The following is a 12,236-nucleotide window of genomic DNA, read 5'->3' as shown; positions in this document are numbered from 1 at the left end:
ACAGCTCTACCTTGTGATCCTCATTATGTTCTATAGAGAGAGTTCCAGTCTCCAAGAGTCTTTCAAATTGGTGAAGGGAGCTAACTTGATCATCTTTGAAGTTATTCTCCAAGCTGGACATCCTTTTGGTTATTCCTTATATAACACAATTTTAATAGAAATTTTAAGGAAGATTCCCATTTTGCCGTACTGTCTTTAAGCATATCTTTCACTGGAAACAATAGATGTAGCTCTAGCCACATAGAACAGGGTGACTGAGTGCACCTGTCCTTTCATCTGGATTCCATTCTTAACTAACATGAGCTCAGTTAGAGATTGAAGACCAATACCTGGTAAGTGGTCATCGACTACAGGACCTGGCATTTCCCACAAGTATTGCTCTATGGACACATTTACTTTCTGATCACAGTTTTCTTCTTACTGTTGTTATGACTGATCATGTTAGTTTCAATAGTCAGTGGGAAGTTTGGAATTTAATTCTTTCCTCTACTGTAGCAGCTGTTTGATCGATCTCTGTGTGATTCATAACTTTATTATTTCATACAACTGTAAAATAGGCAAACTAAACAAAAGTGTTTAGAGTGAAAACTTTGACTCTTGGCATAAAACCGACACTCAAGAGTACCAAGGACGCATTTCTAAGTGTGGGAAAGCATTTGCCTTTGAGAGAAATGAAGAACACCTCCCCTCCCCCGGCCGCAGCCAAATGTCGCTGGGTGTGGGCAGACAATTAGTCCTTGTTCAGGGGGAAATGTTACATGATATAACTATTTGGATAAGATACAACCATAGAATACATTGACCTTGGGATGCTTGCATCAATTTTAGCCTTTTATCTGTCTTTTTATGTCATTGGTGAGTGAGTGAGCGAGAGACGGAGATTTTGTTTAAAACTTAATCTGTGTGGTTTTTTTTTCCCTAGAATTTGCCAGCAAAGCAGGGAAAAGCAAGGGTCAATCCTTAACAAGAGACCCCTCTGTCTCTATTTCTCGGCTCTCTGTGGGTAACATGAAAACCCGAACACAGCAGGGTGGGGGCTGGCAGATACTCAGGTCTGGAAAAGGGAGAGGTTTGAGACGAGTGATTCTTGGCTGATAAAATGCTAAGTTGTTTGCCTTCCAAAGAATGGACACGATGAAGACATTCCTTACATCAGATCAGTTCTCATGTCAACAACGCTTATTGCTTCTGACGGAGACCTGAGCCGGTTATAATACTGTCAACTTGAAAGAATCTTTGGGATGGCTAAGGAGAACTCCTTATCTAGAATCACCAAGGAGACAAACTTCTGGGGACATTTGTGAGAGGGTTTCTAGGGTGGGTTGGCTGAGGTGGGAATATAGTCCCTGAATGCGGATGGAAGTGTTCCACGGGTTGGGGTCCTGGAGTAAAAGGAGAAGGCCAGCAGAGCATTAGGCTTCATCACATCCATTGCTTTCTGCCTCCTGACTGCAGATTCTATGTGATGAGCTGCCTCATGCTCCTGCCTCTAGACCTTCTCCACCACGATGAACTATGCCTCATGATGAACTATGCCATCCTGAGACAAAATACTTCTCCTTACCTAAATCGCTTCTGTCAGGATTGTGTCACAACAATTTGTAACGTAACTAACACTAGACCTAAAAGAGAGGAAAAGTCTAGTTAGTTTATTTCTTGCTATTTAGTCTTGGTTAGAGGAGACCCTGGGGCATGCATGGTCTCTTCAGTTAGCCTATCTACACAAACAGAGTCAACAGTCACATAAGGAACTCTCAGTAGCACCTGAGATTCAGGTTTTTCTTTTAGTGAGTTCATAACAAAGTAGAAAAGAGACAAATGCAGTGGAGACGTGTCCACCTTGCGGCCAGAGATCTAGCTTAGCAGTTAAAAAGCACTTGTGGTTCTTGAAGAGGATCCTGGTTTAAATGTCACATCCACAGGGTAACTAACAACTGCCTATAACTCCAGCTCCAGCTGATAGGAGCTCTAATCCCATTTTTGACATACATGGGCACTAGGCATAAATATGATACACAGATATACATGTAGGCAAAATTACCCAGATGCATAAAGATAATCCTATCTTGGAATGATCAGAGATGGGAAACCTCCCCCCAACCCAGGCCTAAGGGATTCCTACATAAAATGATAGCGTCTAAGCCCTGCCAATAATTTCCAACAGCAACATGCTTATCTCTGCCTTTCTCCAGCATTGAGCATCGTGACAAGCCCATATTAGGTGCTTAATAAATATTTACTGGATTGAACAAAGTGTACTTTGCTCATGTTAAAAGGTTTTGCGCAAGATCAAAAGGGGTAATTTAAGGTAAACTGTGTATTTCCATTGCAGCTCTAGATGTTTCAAATGCATCCTTACAGTTATTTTCCCCACAACTTACACTGTATACTGTACACATTATTCTTTTTATTTGTTCTCCCCCTCCTAGGAGTGGTAGTTTTTTGGGGATGGGACATACATTCCCATCATATAGGATGGCTATGAGCACCTAGTAGAGACACAATAATCATTTACTAACTGGCAAATGAGAGCCCTAAACTAGTTGCACTGATGAAATAATGGATGATTTGAAGGTAAATGCAATAAATTTTGCTTGCCCTCCCAATATTTAGCTCCATGAAGGACATTCATGAAGCCCTGGGAGTTCAAGGCCCAAGTTCCTATTACTTGGGCATGGATTCTTGTATTTGTGAGACTCATGCTAATTCTTAACTTTCTATATAGAAATATGTGCAATACATCAAGTTTTTGGTATTACACACACACACACACACACACACACACACCAATGTGTAGTTGAAAATTTCTGACTGTTAGGAGGGAGACATTGTGAAAAGAAATGAGTAGTGTGTATATGTGTTCATTGCTTTTAGAAAACACTGTAAGAGCTCTGAATTATAACTTATTTGTAAGAAGCAAGTTATCGCATTATATAATAATATGTAACACGTATGTGCACACACACACACACATACACAAAAGCTGTATTCTATATTATCTTCTGTTGCTGTTGGGGATCATCTCCTTATACATTCAGGCAGGGTCTTTTAATCAAACCTAGAACTCATTGATATGGCTAGTCTTGCTCTGAAGACCCCCCTGTTTCCATTCTCCCAGGATGGAATTACACGAGGGCTACCATGCTATGCTTACCTGGCATTTATGTGTGATTCTGATGATCCCAATTCTGTTCCTAATGCTTCCATAATACACATAATCAAAAATAGATATTTTTAACAATCGAACTTCTTGGCTAGCGACTTTTCTTTAAGACACTGTTTTTGAACTTTTAAAATACTTCTTTTTAAGAAGAGTTATAAGTATGTGTGTGGGGGTCTGTGCATATGTGTGCTGGTGACTGCATGTGTGTGGGTCTGTGCATATGTGTGCTGGTGACTGCATGTGTGTGTGGGTCTGTGCATATGTGTGCTGGTGACTGCATGTGTGTGTGGGTCTGTGCATATGTGTGCTGGTGACTGCATGTGTGTGGGTCTGTGCATATGTGTGCTGGTGACTGCATGTGTGGGGGTCTGTGCATATGTGTGCTGGTGACTACAGAGGCCTAAGGCATTGTGTCCCCTGGAGCTGGGGCTTTCATTGATTGTGAGTCACCTGGGTGCTGGCAGTGGAAGTAGTGTCCTGTACAAGAGCAGTGACCCATCTGACCCACCAAGCCACCTCTCCAGCCCCTCTAACAACCTTTTTTCTCCCTAAGGTTTGTTTTTTTTTAATAGCATCATGGTTGTGCAAAATTGATGTGGGGCTTTCTTTCTTAACTTTTTTATTGGTTCTTTGTAAATTTCATATCACACACCCCAATCCCTCTCCCCTCACCCTCCCCTCATACCCACCCTCTATCCTTGCAATTTCTCCCACAACAAAATAAAATATTATTCCAGAATTAGTAGTAAGTCACCTTGTATCCCACTGCATATCCTTTGGTCCACACTTCCCTGCTTGCAAATGTTTATGGCAATGACTCACTGGTCTGGTACAAGGCCTCTGGCTTCTGCTACTCTATCAATACCTGAACCTCGCTGGGACTCCTCTTGAATATCCTGTTGTTGCCCTGTGTCATAGAGATCCTGTAGGACTCTGCAAGACTAGTCCCTTCATGCAATCCAACAGTTCATTGATGGAATAGATGTTGATGTGGCCCAAGTCAAAGCCCTGGGTTTGACTGAGAGGTTTCTGAGCTGGTCAGCCTGCCTGCTCTCTCACTCTCACACCCTTGGGGCCAGCTCACCAGCAACCCCTGCAACCAGGGCCAGTTCTACCTTGATGCCAAGATGAGGTGGACAGGGCCAGTTCTCCCACTTTCATGGTCCCAGAGCCAGCTCTCCTACCTGACATAGGTGGCAAGGGACAAGGGAGGGGAGGAGGGCATCTCTTCCTCATCTCAGCCTTCTCATGGCACTCAAGAAGCATGGCTGGTTTTCCTGTGCTCATGGCCTTGAGGCCAGCTCACCTGCAAGCCCCATGTTCAGGGCTCTACATGTTTAAGCTCTACTGTGTTGCCCATGCAAGGTGCGGGTCCTGCTCTCCCAAGTGCTGCAGTAGGTAGGAACAGGGCCAGGTCTCCTGTTCTCATGGCCCCTTGGGACCAGCTCTCCTGCCTGATGTAGGACAAGGGGGAGTATCACCCCTTCACCCATGTCACTGCACAGCAACAAGTGATGGGGCCAGTTCTCCCCTGCTCATGCCTTGGGGCCTGCTTACTTGCTCTCTTGAGTACTACAGCGAGTAAGGGGTAAGGCCAGCTCTCCTGCTCTCACAACCCCAGGGCCAGGTCTCCTGCCTGCCAAAGGTGCAAGTGGGGAGGAGGGTATCTCTCTGGTCTGTGCCACCACATAGGAGATGAGTGGCAGGGCCAGCTCTCCTGCTCATCTTCCTGGGGCTGACTTACCTGAAACTTCTGCAATGTGCTGGGCCATTCTCTCAAGTATTACAGTTGGCTAGGGCCAGGGTCAACTCTCCTGCTCTTAAGCCCCCTGGGGCCAGCTCTCCCATGATGACCAGGTGAGGATAGGGTCAGTTGGGCACAGCACTCAGATATAACATGTTCCCAGGCAGTGGCTCAGAGCAGGGATATCTGCCTGGTCTTCGGTAGTAACATACCCTGATGCTGTCCCAGGACCATGTACCTAGCTAGACATGTCCCCAGTGGCAGCACAGGCCAGGACCCCGCCATGTTCCCAGGTGGCATCACCAACTACTCACATCAGGCTGTTCCTCACTACCCAGTTCTGCCTCTCTTCATTGTGTCCACATCCTTCTGTTTCTCTTTCTCTTCCATTTCCCTACCACTTAGAATTGCTCCTCTTGGTGGTACCCAGGGTCTCTGAGTGTCTGTGGTCATCTCAGGAATGATCCCAAGAGTGTTATGCCCAGCTTGTGCATTATGGCACTGGGCAGGGGTCATCTTAGGCATGACCCACTCTCCCAGGCTTATGCGATGCCAGACTTGTAGTCATCTCAGGCTAATTCCTTGTCTGGGCCCCTCCAGCTTGCTTCTGTATGGGCCTGCCTGTCTCAGGCTCACTCCAGCCCAGAACCTGAATAGACAGTGGTAGTCGTCCCAGGCTAGCTCCCTGTTGGGTCCCCGGCATTGGTCTGGCGGTCATCTCAGGCTTGCTTTTTTTTCACTAAAGGTTCGGCTGCTATGGCAGTTTGAATATGGTTGGCCAAGGAAGTGGCTCTATTAGAAGGTGTGGCTTTGTTGAAAGAAATGTATCTTTGTGGGCATGGGCTTTAAGACTCTCATCCTAGCTCCCTGGAAGCCAGTCTTCTCCTGTTTGCCTTCAGAACAAGATGTAGAACTCTGAGCTCCTCCTGCACCATGCCTGCCTGGATGCTGCCATGCTCCTGCCTTGATAATGGACTGAACCTCTGAACCTGTCAGCCAGCCCCAATTAAATGTTGTCCTTTATAAGAGTTGTCTTGGTCATGGTGTCTGTTCACAACAGTAAAACCCTAACTAAGGCAGCTAGTGATCATTCTGGTGTTTACAAGTTCGAACACCTAGCTAGACATAGTCTTCCTCTCAGTCGCCTACTGACACTCGTGGCATAGCAGCCTCTTCCTGCAAAGCCTCTAGGTGCAGTTGTTTACCTATTCCTAAAGGGAATCTCTGGGGAGATTTCAATTTGTGGCATAGCTGAGGGTTCTTCCTGCTGTATGAAATTGTAGGCTCTAAAAGTTTAGCAGAACTAAGAAACAAAAGGAAATTAAATCCAACTAAACTGTGTCACTGAGGAGAGAAAGACCTTGACAGTGTGTTTGAGGTTTAAAAGCATTGAATTCTAGAAAAATAGGTAGGCATTATCGTCACAGAGGGGAGAAGCCCTGGAGCAGGGTACATGCAGAGAGAGGACCATTAAGGGTGGGAACTCCAGTACTATATGGTCCCTTTGTATGGATCTTCAGTTCCCCAGAAACCTCTATGAAAGCTGTGTGCCTTAATTATTTATTTCCTTTTACTTTTTTGTCTGTGTCGGTCTACTTAAAAAAAAAAAGTCTTAGAGTTTGTATTCCTGCACAAAGCATCATAGCCAAGAAGCAAGTTGGGGAGGAAAGGGTTTATTCAGCTTACACTTCCACAATGCTATTCATCACCAAAGGAAGTCAGGACTGGAACTCAAGCAGGTCAGGAAGCAGGAGCTGATGCAGAGCCATGGAGGGATGCTACTTACTGGCTTGCTTCCCCTGGCTTGCTCAGCTTGGTTTCTTATAGAACCCAGGACTACCAGCCCAGGGATGGTACCACCCACAAAGAGCCCTCCTACCCTTGATCACTAATTGAGAAAATGCCTTATAGCTAGATCTCATGGAGGCATTTCCTCAAGGGAGGCTCCTTTCTCTGTGGTAACTCCAGCCTGTGTCAAGCTGACACACAAAACCAGCCAGTACAGTAAGGGTCTACTTTTGCTTTTTGAGTTCAACAGGTATTATAGTAAGATTTTCACAAAAACTATGTATAATTATGTCCAGGTAACTTGATACCGGTAAAGAAACATTTAGTTTAAAATAATTACCTATCAGTTTCTCTGTAGGTAGGGAGGGAGAATATGAATGAGGAAAGTACGAATTAAAGTCTGTAGGATTTGACCTGTAAAACTTTTATTTTTAATTAATTAAGATTAATTAATTATTTTTTGTTTTTGTTTGTTTGTTTTTCGAGACAGGGTTTCTCTGTGTAGCCATGGCTGTCCTGGAACTCACTCTGTAGACCAGGCTGGCCTCGAACTCAGAAATCCGCCTGCCTCTGCCTCCCAAGTGCTGGGATTAAAGGCGTGCGTGCGCCACCACGCCCGGCAGTCTTTTGTTTCTAAACACACACACACACACACACACACACACACACACACACACACACACACACTGCCCCTTGTATCAGGGTTATGTGCTAAAAGTAAAGAAAGGAAAGAGCTGAGAGGCCAGTGAGTAGAGAAGAGATAAAACTCAGTTCCTGTCACTGTAAGGCCATGGAGGTGAGGTGGGGCTCTGTCACATGGGGCTCTGTCCTCTCAGCCTCTTTATCCTCATTATCTGTGTGACAGAGCAGCTTCCATGCTGAGGGAGGGAAATGCACTGGGAACTTCCCCTCACCATTAGCCAGGGAAGGTAAACAGCCTGCTGGGTGCGGTTTAGAAGGGGAGGAGAGGGAGGGAGCTCAGGGTAGGTATGACCCACTCCGGTTTTTCTGGCATCAGACAAAGAATACATATCTTCAAATCTCAGTATAAATAGGCTGGCTGTAAACAATTACACATAAAGACTTCTCTATCTGTTTAAATTCCAGGCTTCTTTGGAAGTCTCGAAAGATTAAATGAATTCTTGGGGAAAACAAGGACCCAAGCCTGGTTATTTCAAAACCACAAAGTAACTTAATAACTTTCTTACCAATTAAAGTTAACTTTTTTTTTGTCCCTGTCTAAAGATTTTCTAAGTTTCACTTCAAAAAGTTTGTCTTCAAAGGAATAGCTTGACCCTGTGGTTTTCACTATGATAAAACTTAGGTTAACACTCCACATTTCTGCTCTGGCCTACGTGCAGTCTTTCAGGTCTCCATCTACCATGAATGAATTTCTTGTATAACTTTCCCAGGACAACTTTCTTCAACACAAGGTCCCTGCCAGAAGCCAGCAGGTCTGGAGCTCTGCAGTCAGTCATGCCGCAGAGCCTGCTTAGGACTGCACTGGAGAGCTAAGCCAGCTTTCGGTGGCATTACAGAGGAGGAGCTGGTACTAAATCCTGGCTTACTTCTATTTCTGTAGGCCCCCGGATGCTAACCACTAGACATAACCCCTGGGCTCTGAGTTAATGAAGTTTATGTTATGAGTTGGCTTCCAAAAGAGAAAACATTCTGCCTATTAAGATTATTCAAACCAAATAAAGTAATTTAATAAGACTCTTCTGTCCATGAATTTTTTTTCTGATTATTAAGACAAAAAAAATTCTTGAAATAAAAAGGCAAATAAGTCAACAGTATGATAAAGAAAGAGTGCCAGTTTAAAGATAATAATTTGTTTCTTGTTCCAAGAAGAAATTCTAAAACTTTAGTAAGTTTTTGTGTTTTTTGAAACCTTGATTTGAAAGTAAATCATATGTGGGATTTCTCTAATGTTTTAAAATATTCAGAATACAGAGATACCGAGAATTAAAAATCTAAACATAATGATTACTTAGAGATGAACATCCTGTTGTATTTGAAAGTCAGTTGCATGTTAATTAATTAAGCCACATGATAATCTGTTTCTTAGATGAGTCAAGGTTAAATGGTAAGTTTGATCTATATTATTTATTTTGAAAAGTTTAACATTTTTACAACGTTCTTTAGCTTCAATTTTTTTTTTTATCTTGAGATCATTTGTGTTTGTTTTTAATCTAGTTACTACTTCACAGTAAGGAGAGCAGGGTGGTTCTCCTTACAGGTATTTGGCACAGAAAGCCATTATGAAATGTATCCAGTCCATCTTAGGTTAACTTTATGTGCCTGGGTTTAATGCCTGCAGCCAAGCTGTCAGGAGTTTTCATTACCCACGATGCTGATGAAACCTACTGTGGAGCCACAACCTCAACCATCTCAGAAACGAGAAAGACAGGGCTGTGGTCCCTAAAACCTTACAGAAGAATACATTGATCAAATCTCCAGTACCAAGTATGTTACAGATGTTTTTCCTGCATATAAAATAACGTATACCTTTCATGTGAGCCTTAAACATCGAAGAATTATAAAATGAAATATACTGTTAAAATTCTTGGGGCATATTTTTCTAAATTAAAAAAAAAGTTCTCCACCTATTATTCAGTTTCTGGCATTACTTTTTTTGTTTGTTTGTTTGTTTTCTTTCTTTGGTTTTTTTTTTTCCAGACAGGGTTTCTTACTCTGTAGGGAACTTACTCTGTAGACCAGGCTGGCCTCGAACTCAGAAATCCGCCTGCCTCTGCCTCCCAAGTGCTGGGATCAAAGGTGTGCGCCACCACGCCTGGCTCTGGCATTACTTTTAATACTGTTAATTATTATACTGTTGTCACAACTAGGTCATGCATGGTTCCCCAGACATCTTTTGTTTCAAATATGCAATTCTTTCATGGTTTCTTGTTAACCGTATATAAAACTAGCATAATTTAGTAATCTAACTATGATACTTAAGGCATATCGCAGAGCAGTGTGCAATGGTTCATTTAATATGGTGGCTGAGTCTTAACATATTCTTAAGAGATTCCTACTTTTCAAAAAATACTTAAAGAAAACATATCTTAACTAATCCACAATGAACGCAATTTGGAAGGCACTTTGAAACCTCCTCCTAGTCACAGTTATCAGTAGTAACTATGGCAACAGATATTCTGAAGAGAACCGTAAGGGTTTAAGTCTCAATCTGAAAAATGATAATATACTTGGTGTGCGAGTGTTCATATGCATACACGTGTAAAAGTGTGAAGAACAGAGGTCACCTCGTATGTTGTTCTTCAGGAGCTACCCACCTTGTTAAGAGAAGATGTCCAGGGAACCCAGGAGGTTCATTCATTTCTGCTGTCTTAGTGCTGGGATTACAAGTGCATGCTCTGAGCCTGGCTTTCAGGAATTGACTCAGGTCCTCATGAACTCTGGCATGTCACCAGCCTGATATGTGTACTCTTGAAATCACTTTATGGAGCTGCACTCTTCTCAACTAGTTCACTTACACACATGTTATATTCTTGTCTGTGATATATGGCCAGCACACCAGTCACTACATGTGTTAAGTGAGCCAGTGACGGGAACAGTTAAAGAGCGCTTCATAGTTCTGAATGGAGGATAGTGTTTTTGAAGCAGTTTCAATAGCTTCCCCAATAAACACACTCATCTTACAATGCAAATTTGAGTTCCCTCTCATTGGGGTGGCTTTCTGTGACAGTTTGAGTTAAGAAAGAATCTGTGGCTGCCAAGGCTAGGCCATCCTGGGAGCAAGCACTGTCTAGCCTGCGCTCTGGAATACCTGCTCTTCTTGAATACAGGCCAGGTTCCATTTCAATTATATGTTAGTGCTTGAGGACCAATAATGTACAGAACAACCCATACGGAGGAGCCATGTACAAAAGGACCCTGAGACTCTCTGAAGACAGATGCAGAGATAAATAGGGTATACGCATGTATCTAATAGGACAGGTCCCACCTGCCATCAAGATATGCTTTTCCAAACCCAGACTGGACCCAACTCCTTCTGATTTCCCCCTCCTCCTCTTCTCTCTTCTTTCCTCTCTTTCTCAAAAGAAGCTCTTTCTTACTATGATCCTTGGGTTGGCCTGATAACTCCTGCTTGAAGCAGTCCTGCCTTCTGAGTAGCTGAGACTGCACAGGCCTGCCAACCACTCTCACTGTAGCCGTGTGAGAAACCTGGGGCCAGCATAAAGATGCCAGGCCATTCTCCAATTAGACATGCACAGAAACCACAGGAGAGCATGGGAGGACTGCTGTCTAAACCTTGTTACATGGCGATAAAGTGTGTTCTGTTTGCTATTGGGATACTCTTGTGTGCTTTACCACTCTTCCCTACAGAAGAGAGACATACTTTCTCATTCCTGTAGATACAACAGCTCTCATGCTCTTCAACCTAGAGAAGGCAACGAGAAAGGCAAACTTTAGCATACAGTTCATAGATAGATGACCTTAGACCTAGATAGATAAATTACATGCTGGAGAAGCTAGGTGATATCTGGTAAAACCAAGCCAGGCCAAACCAAACCAAACCAAACCAAACCAAACCAAACCAAACCAAACCAAACCAAACCAAAATAACGTTTCCCAGATCTTTTCCAAGCACCTTTCTCCCCCAATTAAAAAATTAGGATGCCATTTTCCCAAAACCACTTAGTTTATTCTAAGAGAGAATTTAATACAAACAGAAGAATTGAGCATAGTATTATTAATTATGCAAGGTTAATATTTAACCTTACTAAGTCAGTTAATCCTGCTTTATAACATGAAGCGCTCTAACTCCTAAAACTGTAAGTAAAATTGGTATTCTTAAAACATATTTAGAAGCCAGGCATGGTGGTATACACCTGTAATCCCAATACTTGAGAGGTGGAGGCAGAAGAGTCACAAATCCAGGCCAACTGGGGCTACTCAGGGAGATTGCTCTATTGGGGAAACAAAGAAAACATACATAACACCCAAATTCATTTTCCTTTTGCAGTGGCAGATGATGTTTTCTTTTTAAAAGTTAGAGTAAAGACTTACCTGGCAGGGGAAATACCATGATCATGAAGGCAGTTTTTTCCAGGGCCCCTCTGTTCCACTCCCAATCTGCCAACCCAAAAGAGGGAAACGCAACTACATATTGAGCTTCATATACATACATAATACAGCAGTGGGGTTGGAGGGGTTGGGGTGGGGAGGGACATGACGCATATACACCACTGTGTTCCCACTTTCCTTTGATTTGAGAGAGAGAGAGAGAGAGAGAGAGAGAGAGAAGAGAAGAGAAGAGAAGAGAAGAGAAGAGAAGAGAAGAGAAGAGAAGAGAAGAGAAGAGAGATTAGGCAACTAAAGCAACTGCCTGGTTTATTTTCAGTTGACAAATGCATAGTTCTTATTATTGAGGAAAGTAAGTCATCCCAAGGGAGACAGGTAGGGCACAAAAGAGTTGGGGATGAATAAGCTAGAATAAGCCAAGGAAATCTGATTGCAGAGTTTGGATTCTGAACTAACAGTTTTAATGCATTTTGTACAAGCATGTCAGCTATT

General features: G+C 43.1%; 1 pseudogene; it reads right to left on the bottom strand.

The window, feature by feature from the left end:
* Window positions 1-5,980: 5,980 nt before the first annotated feature.
* LOC147002083 (small nucleolar RNA SNORA17) lies at window positions 5,981-6,105 on the bottom strand (annotated as a pseudogene).
* Between the last annotated feature and the right edge of the window lie 6,131 nt (window positions 6,106-12,236).

This window comes from Mus caroli, unplaced genomic scaffold, assembly GCF_978045245.1.
Source record: "Mus caroli unplaced genomic scaffold, Mus_caroli_1 scaffold_11, whole genome shotgun sequence".
In the NCBI taxonomy this organism is placed as follows: Eukaryota; Metazoa; Chordata; class Mammalia; order Rodentia; family Muridae; genus Mus; species Mus caroli.
This window is presented reverse-complemented; position numbering and strand designations above follow the sequence as displayed.